Genomic DNA, 19,894 nt, shown 5'->3' with positions numbered 1-19,894 from the left:
GGTCAGACCAACATTGCCTATACATATCCTATCTGCACAATTATATTTTTCTGTTCCATTTTTCTACAGATCCCTTCATACTGGGGCTTGTATCATTCTTATTCATTTTTCCAACACACACATCATCTACCCTTAGTCCAGCCTCATTCGAGACTGCATGCAGTTTGCCTATCCTACTCTCGATAGCTGTTAAGAACAGATACTACACTTGATCTTAGCCAAAAGGCCAAGAAGCGATAACACTACCCTCCTCCCATTTTATTATGGTTTTCTTCTATTGGTTTGACATTTTACAGTTTTTCAAAATGCCTTTTAAGTTTCAGCTCAGGCAATCATGGCATTCACGCTGGCTTACCCTTCACTTTCCATTTATTTGTTTTTTTTTATTGTTTTACAGTTCTTCAATATATCTTTTAAGTTTTAGTCCAGGCAGCCACGTCATTTACGTCTACTTGTCTTTCCCCCTTAAGAGTAACATTTCTTCTGTTTAGTCTTTTATACCGGCCCCTTTTACACATTCTTTTTTTTCATGTTTTGTTGTTTTATTTAAAAAACAAAACAAAACCCCAAACCCCCAAAAACAAACTGCAGACTAATATGTACAAGATGCAGGCTATGTTTATGGTACCAAATATTTAATGCAGTTACTGATATCACCTTATTACAAACCAAGAAACCCGACATGGTCCGTGTTTTGGAGAACACACCTTCTTCAGGGGACCCTAGTTGATAAGGTTTGACATAAACTACAATAAAATGGTATAAAACAAATGCCTGTGTAGATAAGGTCACGAGCCGGCAGTGCAACCCTTCGAATCTTCAACTTATTTCTCTAGTTCCCCTCACCTAGCCATGTACAAATATGTTGGCACGCTCCTGCTTTTTTGTTTTCAAAATCAGCACCATGGCGACTCCAGTTTTACTTTTGTTTTCTAAGCGACCCATACTCAGTGCAAGTTTTTGGGGCTTTGTTCAATCTATCCTCATGTAAGTACATTTTTTTTAGTTCTGTTTGGCTGTTTTGTGACTCTGTTCATCATATCGTTTCAAGTTTGTCTGGTGTCAGTTTTGCCTTTTTTTACTTTTACATACCTGCAGTGCCCTTCAGTTTCGCTTGTTTTTTTAGTTCTGTTTGGCGGCAAGTATTTTTTAGTTCAGTACATTAGTTTGGCGACTCTGTCCTTCATTTTGTGTTCAGGTTTGCTGGTTTTAGTTGTGCCTTTTTATCATCCCATATTACTTTTACATATATTCTGTTCCCTTTCAATTTTAGACTCACTACATCATCAACATTCATCAGGTAAAATCCCTTTTTTTGGCCTTCTCTTTATTTATAATGTGTGTCTACTCTCTCTTTCGGCTCGCCTGATCACATTTTTGGTTTTATGTAACCTTACTGGCCACTTTGAGTTCGTTACTCAGCAAAGTGTGTCTTTCTTTGTGCATCATTATGAAATAGATTGGGAGGTTGCTACATTATAAGAAGTCTGCCTTACTTCGCAAGGTCTTTTCCCTGGTGTTCTGTTTTGCATTCTGGTCCTACAAATATTCCACGTATTCAATATTCTTTTGCATAAACATTTGTATAGCTTCATCTTATTTGTTTTATTGTGTCTTTGCAATGCAATTTTCTGTTATGTCACATTAAGAGTATATAAGTTTATAAGCACATAAGCTTTTTTGGTCTGTTCTCTGACCTTCTATCATGTTTTTATTATTTATTATTTTCTAAGCAAACATTGTTGTATTTGTTTTTATGTTATTTATATCATTGATTCTTAATGTTTTGCACACATGTGCTTTTATTGCTTTTACATTGTTTTATATCATCTTTATGTTCTTAGTTTCCTCTGATGAAGGCATCTTTGGATACCGAAACCTGGATCCTTCTTGGGACATTTTAAAGAATAAAGCTTTAATACTGGTTGTTTTAGGAAATCTCTCTTGCCTTTCTTTGTCTCTTATTGATGCACACTGGTCATAAGAATATAAGAATAGCCTTAAGGGGTCAGACCAATGGTCCATCTAGCCCAGTAGCCTGTCCAGGTCACTAGTGCCTGGCAAAAAACTAAAGTGTTGAGGCCCCAAATGGGAAGATGTTTAGTGGCTCTCCTTCAGCTCATTAGAATATAGAGTGGCCCTAGCTTAAAAATTAATGAAGACCATTGCTATAAAAGTTGCCTATTTTTAGGCATCAAGAAGGCAAATGTTTCAGTTTACTTTATTAAAGAAAGAAGGTGCCTACTTTTTTCCTTTTATATAATACTAACATAACAGGTCAAATATATATTGCACTAGCCTGTTGATTCATCAAACTATTGCATCAGTCATAGAAACTGAAACTAAGGAAGAAACCATTCTAACAAATAAAGCAGTATCTAAACTAAGAAAGCAACAATTAATATAGAGCCATAAATGCTTACCAAACACAGTTTCCAACACCTCTGTCTGCTTTTTGACTAAATATGGTACAACATATAAGGCTAAATTCTATAAATAGTGCTAAAACTTTAGTACTAGGAAATTTCAGCATTCAACACAATTCTATAAAGGGTGCTTTGGGATGAGCACTCTTTATAGAATAGCTTTGGTTGCAGTAAATTTTGGTGTGCAAATTGGGTGCGGATCCCCACTATTCTGTAACACTGCATGCATCTTTTGTGAACACCTGTGACCTGTTCTTGCCCCTCCCATGACCATGCCCCTGCCCCGTTTTGAGCTGCACGTTATCCAATTAAGGTACCCATTGGTACAGAATAGTACATAGCCAGATCAGTGCCCAAATCATAATTAGTGCCAATCAAGTGCTTGTTAGCTTCAATAATTCAATTACTGGAGCTCATTAAAGGCTAGATTCACCTGCCTGATTGGGCCCGATCTGGGCAGGTCAAATGAATTCACGAAGCCCCAATATGCAGATGAGGGCGATCAGAGGAATGCCCCCATCTGCCTTCCCGGATCGCTGGACCTCAGGGCCGGCATAGATTTAAAAAAAATTTAAAAAATAGGCGATCGTTTTAATGGAGCCCGTGGTTGTAACCCGCTTAAGCCCACGGGTTAAAACCATGGGCTTGCAGTGTAGGGAAGAGAGGCAGGCAGGAAGCGTATTTGAGGCACGAAGGCAGGCAGGCACGGGGCTGACAGGGCAGAGAGCAGGGCAGCAGAAGACAGGGCAGCCGGAAAGGGCTTTAGCAACTGGTCCTCAGCAGTCGGTGTTGCAGGGTTTTGTTTAGTGAATCGCGTCCCTGCCTACTTTGCATGTAGTTGCCCTCATTTGCATGCGCAGATCGTAGGATGGTCGGAAGAGAGGTAAGTGAATCGGGCCGGGGTCACTAAGGGGTCGCAAACCGATCGGTACACAATTGGTTTGTTTTGTGAATCTAGCCCTAAGTATTTTGGGCACTAGTCTGGGATCCACACCAAATTTTGGATGACCTTTATAGAATCTGGGGAATATTGTATATTTGGTAGTGGTAGGCAATGTGCCCATTTATATAAATATTGCACATATATAATACAGAGCAATTATATAATGGGGTGTCTACCTTTTATGTGCTGCTTGAGCACATAATTGTACAAAATGCCATCCTTTTTCCAAAAGATACTGTCTATTCCAACTGCCTTCACAAAGAATTATAGTTTTGTCCCATCAGATAGCTGTTTCCTGGGAATGTGGCCAAGGAATGTGGCAGAGATTTGTTAAAATTATGGCTATTTGATTGAATTTATTTTGCCCAACTGTCATGAAAATGCTGGATCTGTGTTTTAATTTTTTCCAGTCCTGTATTTTCATTCACTATGAGAGCCTTCCTTATCTCTCTATGTCAGTATATGTCCTTGGGCCAGAGACACCAAGGGAACTCTCTCCTTCCTATCCCTGCTTACTGATGAGGACTTTTATTCTCCCGGTCTGTTCTATTTGTAAGAGTCTCCATATGTTTTGAAATTATCCCTCTATTGTATGTATGTGATACACTTTTTCTTCCTTGTACCGCTTTGTTATAAAATGCAAGATTTGTAAATCAACAAGAATTTATGTATACAAATTAACAATGAACTTTATTGGGATGCTATTAGAGCCCATATAAACATGTAAATGCCATAATTGGCTAGACTATGGCCTATACAAATGTGATCACTGCCAATGTATTCAAGAGGTTTGTATTGGAGCATTAACTAAAGATATGACGTCAAGCTAAGTGATTTTGGCTTCATATATGAATTTAATTGTTCATACTAACCAAGATGGTAGTATTTTAGACAAGAATTAAATTATAAAATATATATAAAAATTTTAAATGAAAATAAAAACAGCACAGATGATGAATATATGCCACTAGTGATATACACAGCCTTTCCAAATCGCATATGGCTGGTGGTGGCATATCTGATAAGTTTTCTTACAATTGGAAAAATATGTATATTTAAAAGATTTAAGGTGCTGCATTTTGGGACCATGGCTATGATGAATTAATTTTGCTGTTTACACTTTTGCTCTTTGGCACAATAATCTTTTTAACATTTGTTGAGAACTTGCATTTGCAGAGTATCCAGAGGGGAAGAGATCAGACAAGATATGTCACTTGTAGCCCACATGATGAAGTTACAACTATCTTATTTTGGTCACACTGTTACAAGAGAGAGATAACTGAAGAAGGACATCATGTTTGGGAAGACCAAAGGAACCAGGCGAAGAGGGTGACCTGCAAACTACTATGGGGATGACACTGGAGGACCTTGTCGAACTTGCATTTGACCAACTTCTTTTTGGATCTTTAACTCATCAAGTTGCTAGGACTCGAACTTGAGTTGATGGCACCTAACAACAACAACTATGCAGGATTGGGAAACCTAAAAGGGAGTGTCACTTTAGTAGTATGTGATGTATTTTTAATATAGTTCTTAAAAAGAGATAAATATGGGACCTTTTGGGACTCCCATCTCTGTATATGGATAAAAAATGTATTTTTTCTTAGAAGAGTAATGAATGGGAAAACTTAGGTTTACATATTAATAATTAGTTTTTTAATATGCATGTTTCAATAAGCTAGCTTGTTTTAAAGTAATTTATTATGAATTAATATGTATTGGATATGTATAATACATTTTTGTGGTATCAACTAGCTGCAGAATTCTGTTTGAGAAGAATCAGGAAAAAAAAATTGGTAACATATATATCTCTAACAGAATTTTTTAGAAAACCTTTCAAGTATGTGTAAGGTAGCCTATAAGAAATTGTGGCTTCCCCTTAACAGCATTCCCTTACAGTTTCAGAGCCATATTAAAAGGCAGGCCATAGAGCACAGAAGAGATGACTCAGCAAGACAGGAGCACGGAGGGCATTGCGAGGAGCAGGGCCGGTGCTGGACCTGATGGGGCCCAGGGCAGATGCTAGGGAAGGAGCCCCAAAGCTTGGTTGCAGGCCATCCCTCTTTTAACTTCAGGCAGGTTTGGAGCCCCCAGAGACATGGAGGGCTAGGGTAATTGCCCTGGTTGCTCACTCCTAACATCAGCCCTGGTCAGGGCAGGATAAAAACCCTCAGCACAGGATCAGTCAGGGAAGCCCAGGGAAAATAGAGGAGAGAAGTCCTCTACCCTATTCCCCCACACAGAAGTATAAACTGCAGAAGTTCTACTCAGGTAGGCCAGATTTGTCTTGAAACCCTGTTGAAATTGTAATGTTTGAACTGAGGTATGGGCCAAGCCTAGCCATTTGTGCTGAATTTTGAAAGCCAGAAATGTAATTCTGGGACTCTATGCCACAGGCAAACTGTGCTGCCTTTCAAAGGACAGATTAGTGCAGGATCGGGCCACAGGAGAAACCTTTTTAAAAAAAGAACTACTTTTTGGTATGTCTATTTCTCCTACCCTGTGAGAGGAACAGGTCACCCATTTTTTTGTTCTGAAATAATTTGGTTTATTTCACTTTTAAACCACTTTGTGGCTGTGTTTTTCAAGGTTCCAGGCCTGTCTTTTTCATGGGCAACAAGCTCTCATCGTGGCTAAGAAATTGCCAATATGGATGGGCCAAGTAAAAGAACTACCACCAAAGGAGGGTCTGAGACAGGGAAGCAGCTGGTGTGGGGTCACTTTAGAGAACTTAGATGGAGAGGGAGTCTGGCTAATGATAAAATAAAAGAGAGAAAAACACTGCAGAATAAAGAAAGTCAAAACAAAAAATGAAAAGTGATAATGACATGATTTCCCTGGTTTCCATAAATGTTGGCTAATGTTGAAGATTTCCAAAATATCTTCCTCTGCCACTATAATTGGAACATCCTGGTTCAAAGAAGTTTGGGTATAGAAAAGACTGCATGCAACTAAGAGGGGAAGTTATTAGCATGGACTACCATTAAGATGTTTCAGTTTACTGTTACCCCAGTTAGTATTAGCTAGATTTCATTGCATAAAATGGGAGATGTACTAAAAAAGCACCACTTAGTGGTAAAATAATACATCTTAGTGTTAGCCCACATTGATAACTACACTCCTAAGTGATTTTTTTTACAGTGTTCACATTGAATAAGTGGCAAATGCTATACTAGAACGGGGGGGGGGGGGAGGATGATGATTTCTGTGATCACTATTGTGACCATTAATATACCCTTCTTTTGCAAAGATGTGGTAGCAGCTGCCATGCAACAAACACCCCAACACCCATTAAATCCCTACGGGCATCAGATCAATTACTGCGGCTTTATAAAAGGAGCCCACAGACATTTAAGTACGTGAAAGGTATTAATATAGAAACAAACTTTTCCAGAGAAGGGGAAATGGTAAAACTAGGAAGCATGGATTGAGGTTGTTGGGTGCTAGACTTAGGAGTAATTTTTCATGGAGAGGGTGATCGTTGTCTGGAATGCCCTCCCAAGAAAGGTGGTGGAGACAAAAATGGTGACAGAATTCAAATGAACATAAAGGTATAAAATATACTGTAAAATTTAAATGACTGCATACAGTATGTGTTAATATGTTGAGTGTTGCTTAGATAGCAACTCCAGCTGTGAAGAACTAAAGCTAGTGCTGGGCAGATTTCTACTGTCTGTGTCCCATAAATGGCAAGACAATTTAGCATAGGCTGGAAAGGGCTTAGACGGCAGCTCCAGTAGTTGGAGCGTGACGATAGTATCGGGTGGACCTCCACTTTCTGGGTCCTGTATATGACAAAGGCATATTGGGATAAACTGACATGGGCTTTGACAGCAACTCCAGTAGTTGCAACATAATGACAGTGTTGGGGGACTTCTATGGTCTAAGTCCCAGAAATGCCAAAGAACGACCAAGATCAACATTCATTGTTGGTTTAATCATGAATTGATAACGAATGCGACTATTGGGTAGACTGGATGGACCATTCAGGTCTTTGCCATCATCCACTACGTTAATATATATTGCAAAACATTTCTCTCTCTCCATGATTTTTTTCACTTAGCATAGTAAACGCAACTTTCCTGTAATAGATCAAAATTTGAATCCATGGGCTCACCAATAAGCTGCAAATTCTGGAGCTCCCCATTAGGTCAATGAAATCCACTGGAATCTCAATGTTCATGAAGACCAAAAGAGAATATCCCCCAGAACATTAGGAGGTTTCATTAAATTCCGTTTGCTGGAATTGATAATGGTAGATGTCTGTGCTGGTAGAGGAGCTGCTTTTGATTTGGGTTCTAGACATCTGACTAACTTTTTAAGAAGACATGCACTATAAACCAAGTCTTTATTGTACTTAAGCTAAATTAAAGTTCAAAAAATACTTGGATACTTGCACAACTGTTTTACATCAACTAAACAGTGTGGAGGAAAATCTATAATTGGCACTTAAAAATTGGTGCCAGAACAAGTCGATGTTAAGCATTATTCTATAAAGGGTGTTTCAAGATTAGCATGTTTTATAGAATAGTACTCAGAGCCAATTTCTGTGACTAAAGTTGAGTGCCAGAATTTATGCCACCTGAAACCTGGTGTAAATGATGAGCCCAGTCTTTCGGCACATACAAGGTGCTATTCTACAACTGTGCACACAACTTTTTTGGAATGCCCATGCTCCTCTCTTGATCTTACCCCTTTTTGAGTTATATAGAAAAACATAAACAAATAAAGGCAGATCAAGACCATATGGACTACCTCGTCTGCCTATCCATGACATCTACTAGAGCAGGGGTACGCAATTCCGGTCCTCGAGAGCCATAGGCAGGTCATGTTTTCAGGATATCCACAATAAATATGCATGAGATGGAATTGCATGCACTGCCTCCTTGAGATGCACATCTATCTCATGCATATTTATTGTGGATATCCTGAAAACCTGACCTGCTTGTGACTCTCGAGGACCAGAATTGCCTACCCCTGTCCTAGAGGATTTAGGCACTGGGTGTTATAGAACAGCATTCAAGAAGATGCATGCACAAATTTCAATTAGTGTCAATTAAATGCAATTATTGATTATTAATGAAAAGTAGAAAAAAAAAACCTAAAGAGAGCAAAAATTCCTAAAATTGACAAAGGAAAATGAAACAATACAAAGGTGGTTATTTTTGAAGTTCTGTTCTTATTCTGGTCCTCAAAAAACTGGCATTCAGGTGTCCAATCTGTATGAACATCCAAATCTCAATTTTACGTCTAACACTGCAGTATATCCATATGGCAAGGGGAAGTAGTTGTGGGTGTGTTTTGGGCAGAATTAGGGAGGGCCAAAAATATGGACATCTTCATTTAGACCTGGTACGTGTAATGTCCAGGTTATATAGAAGGTGCTCTGATTGAGCAGTTCTCTAATAAATGAATTATAAAGGAAGTCACAGCAGATATTTTTCTGTCCCTGGCATGGTTATAATTAATTGAAATACCTCTTTTACTGAAATCTTGGTACTTCTTTCTGATGATCCTTTTAAAGGAAATTCTGCTTCTAAATACCATAGAGTTTTAATGTACAATAATACTGGAATAATGACCCTGAATTGTCTCTTACTGATGATTCTCAGTGGATGACCTTGTGGTCAAAAATTAACAGACCAATCACATTTGCTCCTTTTCTACAGACCCTTTTCTTTATTATGCATAAAGTAATTTGTTTGCCAGACAGACAGCATAGAGTGAATAACATATACTCTGATTTACGTTGGTCAGGTAAAGTACACATTGGTACATTAGAACATATGTTTTTTGCGTCTGACAATATATATATTTTGGATTATGGTATGGGACAGAATTTCTACATTGTTGGATATGTCTTCCTTTAATCTATAAAGCTATCATTTTTCATTCACTTTAACAGAATGTTTACTTCCAGATCACTGTAAACCTTTTCATATCTTAATCGCTATCATTTTAAGAGATTGAAAAGATAATGGTAAATTTTCCTTTCTATTTTGGTGGAATTCTGAATGCATCATATATAAATTTTGAAGCTAAAATAGCAAAAAAATCTAGATCTCAGAAGACATTCAATAACACATAAGAATCTATTGAATTATTTTTCTCAGATATATGTGGATGATGGAACAAATCTTTCTTTTTTCAGTTTATATTCTGTACATATCTTATATTTTTCCCACTGTTGGAGCATGGGATTGTAAATTGTATACTGTCTTCTCTTGAGATGGAAGTATAGTTTCCTTATTTGTTACTGTTTGCTTTGTTGAAATCTTTAATCATCTCCTCTTAAGGAGAGGAGGAGATAGGGGATGCTGTGGATGGGCAGACTGGATGGGCCATTTGGCCTTTATCTGCCATTACGGTATATTTCTCTGTTTCTCTAAAAATGATTTTAATTTAATAAAAAACAAAACAAAAATTACAAAAACCTTCAGTGGGACTTGAATCAACTGCCTCTGGGTCCCTGCTTTGTTTCCAAGCTGGCTTTTCTACCATTAAGCTATTCCTACACCTGGATGTCTGTGTGGACATTTTATAATATGGATATTCCTCTGCTACCACATAGACATTTTCTTTTAAACTGTAAACCGCATAAATTTTACTTCTTTGTATATATTTATAGTCTATCAACTAAACTAAACTATAATCTAGGCAGGTCACATCTATCGAGCATACATAATAAGACTGACAATAAGCAAATAATAAGACAGACTTATGGAATACAACAATTTTCTGCTCACATGTCCCTTGTTTCCACCCTCTACCCCTTTTCATAATCTAGACCAGTGGTTCCCAAACCTGTCAGGTTTTCAAGATATCCCTAATGAATATGCATGAGAGAGATTTGCTTACCTGTCACGTCCATTATATGCAAACCTCTCTCATGCATATTCATTAGGGATTTCTTGAAAACCTGACTGGCTGGGGGTCCCCCAGGACAGGTTTGGGAACCACTGATCTAGACATTTCAGTTTGTAAAATGGATGTTCATGCTGGATGTTTCCAGCACATGGATGTCCCATCTCATGATGTTCTGACTGGGACATCCCCATTCTGAATTGAAAGTCCTTTCTAAAATGCCCCTCAAGATTTTTTTGATTCCACACTTTTAGCACAACATAGAAGCACTCAAACTCCTCCTCTTATCTGGCTAAATTTTCTCTGGCCAAAGTGGTCAGCAGGAAGGAAATGTGAACTGCCATTCTATCCAGAGAAATCTTTTGAATAGTGGCTTCTGTGTTTCTAAAATGAAAGCAAATAAAAGTTACATCTCTTGACAAAAACAATTTCTTCATTTGTACTCCAACTGAAAATGAACAGAACTAATTAGAGGCAGAGTAAGTATTTAAAAGCAATTACCAAATTTAGAATATTGTCAGAATCAAAACATTTGTAAAATGTAGACACACATCCTCAATGTGAAGCAAAGCCTCTCAAAACTGGATGACACAATAAAAATCATTCCCTGTCAGACTGTAATTGGCAGTTATCTGGCTGTCATGCATCTCTCATTCAGCAACAATTTACATGACAGATTCAAAATCTTTTTGAGTACAGAAAAGATATGGTTCAATTGCAGATGTGATATTTTGTCATGGTGCTGCTTCAGTATGTAACAGGATTTAATGCAAGGATAAGCCATTGTTAGTTAAGAAGGGCCTTCTTTTATCTTATCTTAACACGGCGTGCCACAAATGTTTGTGCAGCAAATTGCATAAAATTGCCAACTCATCCGTGCTGCTATTCTAGTTTCTGTGCCTGCTAAGTGGTTTGCCATATTGTCAACAATGTCAGAAATTGAATTTCCATGCACACAAATGAAAAATCGGTCCACATGTGTTAGTGCAGGGGTGGGCAGCCTCGGTCTTCGAGGGCCGCAACCCAGTCTGGTTTTCAGAATTTCCCATATGAATATGCAGGACATGGTAGCCTGGAGTGTTGCTACCATTTGAGTTTTTGCCAAATGGATTTGTCACCATGAGGACAGGTGGCTAGACGGACCATTGGTCTGGCCCGGTAAGGCTATTCCTGTGTTTTTACATACAATGAAGGCAGTCCTGGACAGAGGTTTCCTATCCCTATGTTAGTGTGTTCTCATTTATAGTAATCCCAGCAACAGAATTTAATTTGACTTTCTGGCTGTTCCTGATTCACCCCCAACAGTTTTCATATTCCAGGCTTCCATTTTCAGGAACTGTATGCCAATTTGCTTGCTTAGAAATGTTTAGCTCATTCATTTACTAGGTGGTGATACAGCAGGAGTTGTGTTTATTTATTTCATGAATTTATTTGTTTATGAATTGTTTATTTATTTCATGAATTTATTTGTTTATGAATAGTTTATTTCTTTCATGAATTTATTTGTTTATGAATTGTTTATTTATTTCATGAATTTATTTGTTTATGAATTGTTTATTTATTTCATGAATTTATTTCAGACTGCAATGAGATTTCAGAATCTCAACAGGCTGCTGAGAAGCCTCAGATCCTGTTCACAAATATTGTCTTCTTCTGGATAGAATGGGATTTCATTAGAAGTGGCCAGGTTGTAGAAGTAGAAGGGAAGCTGGGAAACAGTGATCACGACATGATCCGCTTTGACCTGGACGCAGGGGCGAAACATTGGTCTAGAACGAACTTCCGAAAAGGGAACTACGAAGGGATGAGACTCATGGCGGGGAAGAAGATTAAGAAGTGGATAAGCAATGTAAAAACGCTAGAGCAAGCTTGGTCCCTTTTTAAGGACACAGTCACCGAGGCTCAAAATCTATATATACTGCGTATCAACAAGGGATCCAAAAGGAAAAAGAACAAGGAACCGGTGTGGCTCACTGTAGCGGTGAAGGAAGCGATCAGAGACAAGAAAACTTTGTTTAAGGAATGAAAAGGTCAAAAACAGACGAAAACTGGAAAGAGCACAGACAGCATCAACGCAGGTGCCATAAAATGGTAAGAGAGGCCAAAAGAGACTACGAGGAAAAAATAGCCAAGGAGATGAAAAACTTCAAACCATTCTTTCGATATATTAAGAGGAAATGACCCGCGAAGGAAGTGGTGGGACCCTTGGATGGCCATGGAATAAAGGGAGTACTAAAGGAGGACAAAGCAATCGCCGACAGACAACACATTTTTTTGCGTCTGTATTTACCGAAGAGGATATACCCATCAGGCTATATGCTGGAAACGAAGTCGGGAAACTGACAGGGTTGACGGTCAGTCTAGAAGAGGTATGCAGGCAGATCGATAGGCTTAAGAGCGATAAATCCCTGGGACCAGATGGCATTCATCCAAGGGTCATCAAGGAACTGAAAAGAACTATAGCTGAACTGCTTCAACTAACAGCCCATCTGTCGATCAAATCGGGAAAGATTCTGGAAGACTGGAAGGTGGCGAATGTTACGCTGATCTTCAAAAAAAGGTTCGAGGGGAGATCCGGGAAACTGCAGACCGGTGAGTCTGACCTCGGTACCGAGAAAGATGGTAGAGACGCTGATAAAGGACCGCATCATTGATCACCTTGACGGACACAGTCTGATGAGGACTAGTCAGCATGGTTTCAGCAAAGGCAGATCTTGTTTGACGAACTTGCTGCACTTCTTCGAGGGAGTAAACAGGCAGATAGACAAGGGCGACCCAGTCGACATTGTATATCTGGATTTTCAGAAGGCATTCGACAAGGTTCCACATGTACGACTACTTCAGAAAATTGTGAGCCATGGAATCGAGGGTGAAATACGCACGTGGTTTAAAAACTGATTGGAGCATAGGAAACAGAGAGAGTGGGGGTCAATGGGCAATACTCAGACTGGAAGAGCGACACCAGTGGGGTGCCGAAGGGCTTGGACCTGTGCTCTTCAGTATCTTTATAAATGATCTGGACATTGGTACGACGAGTGAAGTGATTCAATTTGCGGACGATATAAAGTTATTCAGAGTAGTGAAGACACAGGGGGATTGCGAAGATCTGCAATGTGACATAATCAAACTGGAGAAATGGGCATCGACATGGCAAATGAGGTACAACATGGATAAGTGTAAAGTGATGCATGTCGGTAACAAAAATCTCATGCACAAATACAGGATGTCCAGGGCAGTACTTGGAGAGACCTCCCAGGAAAGAGACTTGGGAGTTCTGATCGACAAGTCGATGAAGCCATCCGCACAATGTGTGGCGGCGGCGAAAAGGGCGAACAGAATGCTAGGAATGATAAAGAGAAGGGGATCACGAACAGATCGGAGAAGGTTATCATGCCACTGAAGCAGGCCATGGTGCGCCCTCACCTGGAGTACTGCTTCGAGCAATGGTCGCCGTACATGAAGAAGGACATGGTACTACTCGAAAGGGTCCAGAGAAGAGTGACTAAAATGGTTAAGGGGCTGGAGGAGTTGCCGTACAATGAAAGATTAGAGAAACTGGGCTTTTTCTCCGTCGAACAGAGGAGATTGAGAGGGTTCATGATTGAAACATTCAAGGTACTGAAGGGAATAGACTTAGTAGATAAGGACAGGTTGTTCACCCTCTCCAAAGTAGGGAGAACGAGAGGACACTCTCTAAAATTGAAAGGGGATAGATTCCGTTTGAACGTAAGGAAGTTCTTCTTTACCCAGAGAGTGGTAGAAAACTGGAATGCTCTTCCGGAGTCTGTCAGAGGGGAAAACACCTTCCTGGGATTCAAGACAAAGTTAGACAAATTCCTGTTGAACCAGAATATATGCAGGTAGGGCTAGTCTCAGAGCGCAGGTCTTTGATCAGAGGGCTGCCGCATGAGCGGACTGCTGGGCACGATGGACCACTGGTCTGACCCAGCAGCGGCAATTCTTATGTTCTTATGTTGAACCACAAACTAACTTGGCTGTCTACTCTGGTCTGTGAAACTCACCTTGCCAAAAATGTAAGCCTAAAGCACAGTTGGACACTTAGGCCCTGATTCTGCAAAATGCATCTAAAGTTAGGTGGCATTTTGGTGCCTAAGTTAGGCGTCCTTTGTAGAATCGCACTCAGCAGAGTTCAGCACTGTTTAGGCATCCTTTAGAGAATCAGCTTTAGGTGAGATTTAGACATCCAAACAATGTCCTTATAGTTATAATATTTTATTATGTTATTAGAATGACAATTTTATGCTGTTTTTCATTATAATTGTAATACTAGGAGTTGGATCTGTTTAATGCTTTTATTTATTTCTCTTCCATCAGACAGAGTGACTGGGATTCGAACCAGCAACATTAAGATAAAAGGGTATAGGTTTAACCAGTGTGCTACAGAGTGAGCTAGAAAGCTGCATAGCAATTGTAAAACTAGGTCTTATAGGCATTGTAAGGAAGCCTACTTTTGAGCATAGTTTAGGCTAAAGATAGACCTGCGTTCTATGGACTGAACTTAGGCACAGCTTAGATATCCTTTTTTAAAAAATGTATTTATATCATTTTCAAACTTATATCAAGCATAATAACTTGTACAGAAAGAAGTTAAACATAAGAACAAATTCCATCAAAGTTGGCATTGCAACAAACAAAAAAAAAGACATACATATGTTTAACTTTACTCAAGTCCTACAAAGGGATCCAAGATTAATAAAATGCAAGAAAATTAAGTAAATAGTCAAGGATATAAAGCTGTAGGGCTGAGAGCTAATGCCTAAATTAATCTAAAGAGCTAATGATGTTCTTCTTCCAAACAAGATATTGCCAAGAAGTTACCGTATTTTCACGCATATAACGCGCATACGTGTATAACACGCATACGCTTATAGCGCGCGGGTCCAAAGCATTTCTGTAAAATGCATGCTGCTATAACCTCCTCCCACTCCCGCTTACTCTTCTGGCCTGCGAACCGGCATCCTCCCCCCCTCGCTCGCGTCACCCCCCTCCCCCACGATCCTACATCCCCCCCAGCACCGCAAAAATCTCTTACCCGATTGGGCACCGGCACCAGCACCAATGCACATGACGTGCCAGTGCCCGAAGATCCTCCCTCATTGTTGCTGGGCTGGGCTGGGCGGTGCGAGGGAGATCCTCCTTCCTTGTGCCGGGCTGGACTGGGCTTTGAGCATTTGCGCATGCCGAGAATCTCGGAGAGAACGAGACCAGAAGGCTTTGAGCATGCGCAAATGCTCAAAGCCCAGCCCAGCCCGGCACAAGGAAGAAGGAGGATCTCCCTCACACCGCCCAGCCCAGCCCAATGAGGGAGGATCTTCGGGCACTGGCACTGGCACGTCCTGTGCATTGGTGCTGGTGCCGGTGCCCAATCGGGTAAGAGATGTTTTGCGGTGCTGGGGGGATGTAGGATCACGGGGGAGGGGGGTGACGCGAGCGGGAGGGAGGATGCCGGTTCGCAGGGGGGATGCCGAATCGGAATGAAAAAAAAAATTGTACAACGCGCTCACGCGTATAACGCGCAAGGTTATGCATGGTTTGTAAAAATCGTGTATAACGCACGCGTTATATGTGTGAAAATACGGTAGTTAGCTGAAAAGGTTCAAAGAAAACATACTTAATTTCACGGTGATACACTATACACTTGCAAGGGTGCCTTAAATAGAATGTAGCCCTTAAAGCTAAAACACCTGGCTTCAAGAGAAGAAATTCACGTCGGTACTTCTGCGTCTCACATGAGAGATCAGGAAACATTTGAATTTTATATCCAAGAAATTCTTTTTGTCTATTTTTGAAGAATAGTCTCAAAATCCATGCTTAGTCTGGCTGAAAAGCCACCGTTAAGATTAATATAGCTGGGATTGCCATTTCTTTTTCTGATGTCTCAATTAAGGTTGATACATCTAGTACCTCCTGGTTATTAAGTCACTTGACGTTGAACTTGATTTTTTGTAGGCAAGTAATAAACCTGAGAGAGTGGAGGTAAGCATTCCTCCGAAACTCCCAGTATTTCCTGTAGATATCGTTTCATCATTTCTCTAGGGGACACCATAGCGACCCTTGGAAAATTAATCTTAGGTTGTTACCACAACTTATTTTCCAAAGACTCAATTTTTCTCCTAAGATTTGTATTATCTTTAATTAATGTCTCTTGAATATTTTTAAAAGATACCAAATCCTGTTCCACTTTTCCAATAGTTACTTTAGAAGAAACCATGTCAATTTTAAGTTCTTTTATCTCTTTTGGTTGTTCAATTAGTTTCCCTTCAATGTATTGAAAATGGGGACTTATGGCTTTACCAAAGTTATCCACAAGGTCCCATAATGATTCCAGGGTCACTTCAGCGGGTTTAGTTATAAGAAATTTTTTTTTACTTAGTGAAAAAATGCTCACCATCAGTGGAATCTGCTTGGCACTTTCCCCTCTGGGCATGTCCTTCACTCAGTGTTGATATTGCCTCAGTCTCCATAATGGGGTTTTCCTGCTGAAATTCCCCATCTCCCAGGCTCTCCGATGTTACTGTACTTGCCTCCAGAGGAGGAGACAATCCGGACTACGGGGTCTCCCCACTCCATGGAGAGCTTGTGGTCCAAGGATGCGAGGACGATGCTCTTGCATCAGTGCTAAGGGTGGTATCCGGCCCAAGGAGAGTTGCCGCGGTCCCGCCTACCCCCAGTGTCTCCAGTGAACCAGCTGCCGACGCCAACAGGGCACTTTGCATCTTCCTCAGCAGCTCATCTATGGTGCCGGTAGAGATTCCTCCGGTGTGCTGCAAGGCAGCAGTGGCACTCCAGCCACGTCTCTTCGGCATTTCTGGTAGGTAGTGATCTCACTGCCCAAAATTTTCTTTGAAATCGGTCAGACTCTGAGGAGCGTTCCTCAGCACTTCCAGCGTGCGGCCATTTTGGATCAAAACCACATCTGGATATCCTTAATGCGATCTGCTAAATAACTCTCTGGGTTTTTATCTTTGCTTTATTAAGCTCAAAATACATTTAATAAGGCACTACATAAACAGGGCACATAAATACAAAGATATTGCATGAAAAACCTTCTATTCTTCTAGGCAAACAACAATCCTATTTGCTAATTAAATGCTGCAAAAAAGATAAAAATTTAAACTATAAAGGGTCCAAAATATGGTTTTTACCAGACTTTGCTAAAAATACAGCAAACATTAGGAAGAAATTCCTTGATTTGAGATCTCAATTAAAGGAAAAAGGATATAAGTATGAGTTATATTACCCAGCAAAAATGAGGGTATCTTGTGGGGATAAATCTTTGTATTTTGTTGACCCGGAAAAACTAAAGACCTTTCTTTCAAAATCAGAACCTGATTTTAGCACAATGGGTGTTGAAATGAAGGGATAAATATTAAGACTGGATTGGTGGATATTGAACAAAAAGTTTAATATAAAGAAATATGGGACTTTTGTTTGTTGGAGAAAGAGGAATATGCAACAAAGAACAGGAAATAAAAATGGACAAGTGAAAAAGAAAATAAAAGAATGTAAAGAAGAAAGAAGGATGGACTGGAAAGACATTAAAGTGAAGTTATTAGACTGAACTTAGACTGAACTTAGACTGAACTATAGAGGGAAAGATCTATTAATTAAAGCACAGCACTTGAAAAAAACAGCTTTATGTTTCTTGCTAAAAAGCTACCCTTTTTTTCTCAATAAAGATTGCTCCAATGAGGTCATTCTTAAAACAGGTGGATTCAGCATATAAAGCACATGACAAAAATATATAGATTGCATGCAAAAGCTTAAAAACAGAAAAAAGCCAGATACAGACCTTAGCATGGCTTCTACTTCATTGCAAATGGAGGTTTGCAATGGCACAAGATGCACCCGCAAGGTAGAATGCCACAATTAAAATATATGCTGGGGAGTTGATTGGGATTTGAACTTATGACCTCTGGAAGAGGAGCACAAGGCTTTTATTATTCAGCTACAGCAGCTTCCAGGCAGGTGTCTCTGACTGCCCTGTGATATGATAGCTTAAGGATTGGCTAAGCTATGCTAAATGTAAATATGACCGTGCCATCTCTATGACTGGTGTAAATGCATGCACATAAATATTGGCACTAACCCACGCAATTTATCTAGAAGTTCTCCACCCATGATCTGCCCATGCCCCTCCCATATCAAAGCCCCCCTTTGCAAATTTGCAGTAGGAAGTTAGGTGCTAACATTCTATAATAGACCCGTTAAAAAATTATACACATGACTGTAAATTACTGCCAATTAATGCTTGTTAAAATCATTTATTGGTATGTATCACTAATTGAGTGCCAAGTTAGAACCAATTAACTAATTAAGTAATGCACATAACTGGTGCTATTCTATAAATGCGTGCCTAATTGCATGCCTAACTGTATGCACCCTATTGTGGCACTGAAAATGTAAATAAATTTAATTTCCAACTCTTAGGGGTGTGGCTATCAATGTGGGCTACCAGCGACATTCAGTGTTACTTTACTACTAACTTGCACTATTTTAGCAATGTCCCATTTTATGCAATGAGACCTAGTTACTAATAACTGGGGTTAATAGTAAAATTACATGTCCTATATTGATAACTTCCCACCTAGTTATGGTCTCTGTCTTGGCTGACCCAATGAGTACATGCACACATTTATATCATCTATGGACCAGGCGTAAATCTGTACCAGAGAACTTGTGCAATTCTGGGGATCATTGTATACAGTCTATTTTATAAAGCATAATGGTGCCTATGTTGCAGTTGTAAAGTATGTTATGATCGAGATTTTTTTTTTTTAAAAGGGGAGGGACACAGACCACGAGCAATTCTGACCAACAAAATGTTGGGTCTGGGGGGCGTGGCTTGGCGCGCACACAAAATGGTTGTGTGATCGCAGCGCTCCTCTTACCTGGGTAACCGTTGAATAAAAAAAGATTTTCCTTTTAAACTGTTTTCAGCTGAAAATATCGGAGAGGAGAGCGGGAGCATAGCGAGCACCCGACAGAGTAAAAGTGAAACCGGAGGGACGGCGAAAAGGCAGAAGCAGGAGCAAATTACCCCGAGTAAGGTTCCGCTTCCTGCTGATGAATCAGAGGAGTTAAGCAAGGCTGAAGTAATGGGGGAACTGAGGCAAATCAAACAAATGCTGACAGAGAATGTGAGTAATATGGTAGAAATGAAGGAAGAAATCCTGAATATACACAGACAAATGGAAGTAGCTAATAAAAGAACAATGGAGTTAGAAGTTAAAATGGAGGGGTTAGAATGTGAAGGAAAAAGATGTAAAAATGGCAGTTTGGAAATAATTCAATTGAAAAATCAGCTGGAAGATTACGAAAACCGTGGAAGAAGAAAGAATATAAAACTTTTTGGAATACAGGAAAATTTGGAAGGGAAAAATGCAATACAGTTTTTAGAAAATGTAATTCCTAAATTATTGCAGTTGGATTTCAAACAGCCTTTGGAAATAGAACGGGCACACAGGATTCCAATAAAGAGTCTGGAAAATCAAGGGAAACCAAGACCATTAATATTCAAGATGTTAAGATACCAGCAAGCAATAGAAATTTTAAATGCTGCCAAAAAAGATAAAAATTTAAACTATAAAGGGTCCAAAATATGGTTTTTACCAGACTTTGCTAAAAATACAGCAAACAT

General features: G+C 39.6%; 1 protein-coding gene and 1 pseudogene across 10 annotated transcripts in view; both read right to left on the bottom strand.

The window, feature by feature from the left end:
• Window positions 1–19,894, bottom strand: part of SUGCT (succinyl-CoA:glutarate-CoA transferase) — a 965,969-nt gene that overhangs the window by 283,735 nt on the left and 662,340 nt on the right. The gene's annotated exons all lie outside the window — the stretch shown is intronic.
• LOC117356097 lies at window positions 101–238 on the bottom strand (annotated as a pseudogene).

The sequence above is a fragment of the Geotrypetes seraphini genome, chromosome 2, assembly GCF_902459505.1.
Source record: "Geotrypetes seraphini chromosome 2, aGeoSer1.1, whole genome shotgun sequence".
In the NCBI taxonomy this organism is placed as follows: Eukaryota; Metazoa; Chordata; class Amphibia; order Gymnophiona; family Dermophiidae; genus Geotrypetes; species Geotrypetes seraphini.
The sequence above is the reverse complement of the archived record's forward strand: the minus strand, read 5'-3'. Positions and strand labels throughout refer to the sequence as shown.